At 46.2% G+C, this 4,200-nt stretch overlaps 1 pseudogene; it reads left to right on the top strand.

The window, feature by feature from the left end:
* The first annotated feature begins 1,201 nt into the window (after window positions 1-1,201).
* LOC148056967 (olfactory receptor 5F1-like) lies at window positions 1,202-2,166 on the top strand (annotated as a pseudogene).
* The last annotated feature ends 2,034 nt before the right edge of the window (window positions 2,167-4,200 follow it).

The raw sequence follows: 4,200 nt of genomic DNA on the forward strand, positions 1-4,200 counted from the left end.
GAGCCTAAGGGGACAACACAGCCTGTGGAGAAGATCTGTTTCACTGCTTCAAACCCACCATCTCCTCCCCTCCCTCTCCTCCCCTTGCACTTGGAATCATCCTACTTTTGGAGTCATCTTCTCTGTTCCTTTCCTTGTCTAAAAACAAATATAAAGATGAAGGGAAAAACATCAGTCTTCATTGCATATATTTTTCTTGTGCTTCCTTCTCTTAGATGTCTATTTTGATATTAAAAAAAACCAAACAAACAAACAAAAAACCTTAATAAATCAGTGATTTGAGACTTGAATAGTGAGTTTCATCTACTTGGCTGCAGGTGCCTGTGAGAACTGGTTTTCCCCAGGCTCCCTCTAGAGTCAATGGAAACAAGAGAAAACGCTAGAGGCTGGTTCCTCCCAACCTATAACTGGCATGCAAAAGAAAGTTTACAAATCTCTTCCAGACACTCTTCTCTTGCTCTGCGTTTAGGTCAGGACATTTGATGGCAATAGCAATGAGCAACTCTTTGGAAACAACCGTGCTTCAGTGCAGACGGAAGTCAGATGAGATTGTGTGACAGACTGTGTGGAGTCATCATCCATTTCAGTCATTATTTAGAGTATGAAAGAAGATGAGTTATACTTGGTCCCTATTCCACCCCCTCTACCTGTCCTGAAGAAACAGAGAGCAAGGAGGTGTGGAAGGAAGCAGGGGATTACAAAAGAGATGCTGGATATTACTTATTTTGAAAAGAAGAGACTGTCAGGGATTCCTAGTGCAAAAAGGCAAGTACCTCTGAAAAGTAGAAAGAATAGCTTTCAACATACACATTTGATTTGGTTTGATTTCATTTCATTTGATGGTTTAGCATTTGTGCAATAGAAGAGATGAGTTTGGCACATAGGTGTGACAGATGTTTGCAATAGGTCTGAGCGAATGTGGAATTTGCCAGGAATGGGGTGAAATAGCTTGCAGCCTCTTTAAAATCTTCTGTTCTGGAGAAAGAATCCTTTGCAAGTGTTAGACAAAGGTAGAAAGACGACAACAAATTCTCTGAGGACTCAAACTGAAATGTAAACCAGAAAAATCAGGGGGTAAGAAAGGCTTGAAGGACTCTCTCTCTCTGTGCTCTCTAGGAGGGAGACTGCAAGAAAGGAAAGAAGCAGAGAAGGCAGGATTCCTGTCATCCAGAGTGTGAAATAATGACACTCGGTTTTGGTCATGTTCCTGTCTCGGCAGGATGAACTGAAATTCAGCATGGGAGCAGAAAATGAAACTGCAGTTACTGAGTTCATCCTAGAGGGTTTCTCAGGGCTTGATCAAAGACTACAGCTATTTCTCTCTCTGCTCCTTCTGCTCATATACCTGACAACAGTGATGGGGAACACAACCATCATTTTCCTCCTGGGTGTAGATCACCGCCTGCAAACCCCCATGTACTTTTTCATCAGCAATCTGGCCTTCCTGGAAATCTGGTTCACATCCTCCACAAGCATCAAATTGTTTGTGATCCTGAGTTCTGGTAGGAGAACGATCTCACTAAGCAGCTGCTTTGCCCAGTCCTGTTTCCATTTTGCCCTGGGCTGTACAGAGTTGGTTCTACTTGTTGTCATGTCCTTTGACTGCTACGTTGCCATCTGCCAGCCTTTGCACTATGCTGCCATCATGAAGCCTCAGCTCTGCATCCACCTGGTTGTTGCTGCTTGGGTCATAGGCATGACAGCCTTCAGTTACTGTCTGGTCCTCCTCTACAAGCTGACTTTCTGTGGCTCAAACAAGATCCACTCCCCCTTAATCAAATTGTCCTGCTCTGACCCCAGCCTGCTTTGGAAAACAGACTCTGTTTTATTATCGTTTATCATACTGGGTTCCTTATGTTTAATTCTGGCATTTTACATGGGCATCCTTTTCTGTATTCTGCACCTGCCAGCAGCTGCTGGGAGGAAAAAGCTTTTACTACATGTTCTTCCCACCTCACCACCTTGGCCATTGCATATGGGAGCTGCATTGCTCTCTATGTGCATCCTTCCAGAGATGTTTCCTTGGAGACAAACAGAACTGTAGCTTTGCTGAACACTGTCCTGTACCCACTCTTAAATCCATTCATCTACAGTCTTAGAAACAAGACTGTGCTACTGGCCCTGAACGAAGCCATTGCCCGTGCAACAACACAGCTTTTCCCCTAATCCTGATGCATTTCCTGGACAGCAATTCCAATGAGCTGCTATGTTAAATATGCTAAATAATACCAGTGCATAGGTATGTAACCTGCAAATACAGATGCCTCAGGAGATGCATGTTCTTCTTGGGTTGCGTTAGGTTAGAGAGTGAGAAGAAGCTCATCTGCACACACAAAGACGGCACTATCGATGGCAGGAGGAGTAACTCAGTTAACACCCTGCCCCAGCTGCTCCCAGAGCCATCACAGGAGAGCCACCAGCTCATCAAGAGCCCATCTCCACAAAGCGAGAAGAGCACAGAGGCACCGTGGCAGGTGGGAACCCAGATGACAGGCTCCTGAGGAAGGAACATCTTGTCCCAGCTCCTTCCAGGGTTGCCCTGGGAGAGCTGTCAGCCCCATTGTCCAGGTGTGAAACCCACCAAGAGGAGTCACTGCGAGCAGCTCTCTGGATCACCATTTGGACTAAGGGAATTGTTGCCTAGGGGCGTAGGACACATTATGGGATGCAGGGGAGGAGCATTTTTGGATTGCACAGCACTTGTTACGGGAAGTTTAGGGGAGGACCCTGACCAGTGCAGTCTGTCTCTCTTCTGCATCACCATGTGAGCACGGGGGATGAGTGCAGCAACTGGAGAAGGACCAGGGGGTCAGACAGCCCATATGTCATTGTGCCAGCAACTGAGAGACCGGAGTGGCTGGACTTAAAAGTTTGTGTGTGTGTGTGTGTGTGTGTGTGTGTGTGTGTGTGTGTGTGTGACTGGGGTGGTCTGTAGCAGCATCTGGAATGGGGTTGCAGCCTCAGGGGCTCATATGTCCAGGAGCATGCAACTGGGGAGGCTGGTAGCCAGGGCAGCTACTGAGGAGACTGAGCGTCTGAGCCCAGCTGCTGGAGGGATCCACCCTGTAAAAGGTATATATATAGAACAGAACAGAACAGAGGAGAACAGAATAGAATAGAATCTGAACAGAAATAGAACAGAATAGTTCAGTTGGAAGGGACCTACAATGATCATCTTGTCCAAATACCTGGCCACTTCAGGTCTGACCAAAAGATAAATCATGTTATAAAGGGCATTGTCCAAAATGCCTCTTAAACACTGACACGCATGTGGGCATCGACCACCTCTCTTAGGGAAGCCAGTTCCAGTGTTTTGACCACCCTCTTGGTAAAGAAGATGCCTTGGACTAATGTCCAGTTTAAACCTCCCCTGGTGCAGCTTTGAACCATTTCCCCGCTTCCTGTCGCAAGGGATCCAAGAGAGAAAGAGCCTTCACAGCACCTCCCCTCTCCAGCTTCCCCTCCTCAGGAAAGCTGTAGAGGGCAATGAGGAGTCATCCCTCTGCCTCCTTTTGTCCAAACTCGAGCAAACCCAGTTTCTCTCAGCTGCTCCTCAGACGACATTTCTTCCAGCCCTTTCTACCCAGCTTTGTTGCTGCCTCCTCTGGACACATTCAAGTACCTTACACCCTTCTTCAGTTGTGGGGCCCAGGAACTGCAGACAGTACTCCAAGTGAGTCTGCACCAGTGCTAAATACAGCGGGATAATCCCCTGTCCTGTGTTTACAGCTGGGATAGAATTAATTTTCTTCCTCAGTACTTGGGTAGAGTGCTGTGGGTTTGGAATTAGGATGACAATAATGTTGATAACAGACTGATGTTTTAGTTGTTGCTAGGTAGTGGGTTATACTAGTCAAGGACTCTTTCAGCTTACCATGCTCTGCCAGGTGCACAAGAAGCTGGGAGGGAGCACATCCAGGACCAGCCTGGGACCTTGAGACTGGCCAAAGTGGCTATTCCATACCATATAGAAGTCAGTGCCCAGTATATAAGGCATGGAGGGAAGTCACGGCTGGGAGACAGTGACTGCTGCTTGAGGACACTCTGGGCATCTGGTCAGCAGGTGGTGATTGTGCATCACTTGTTTGGTATATTCTATTATTATTATTATTATTATTATTATTATTATTATTATTATTTTTATTTATTTATTTATTTATTTATTATTTCTCCTTCCTCCTCTGCGGTCATCTTTAAACT

Source organism: Nipponia nippon, unplaced genomic scaffold, assembly GCF_047370975.1.
Source record: "Nipponia nippon isolate SJK-2023a ecotype South Korea unplaced genomic scaffold, ASM4737097v1 scaffold_108, whole genome shotgun sequence".
Classification (NCBI taxonomy): domain Eukaryota; kingdom Metazoa; phylum Chordata; class Aves; order Pelecaniformes; family Threskiornithidae; genus Nipponia; species Nipponia nippon.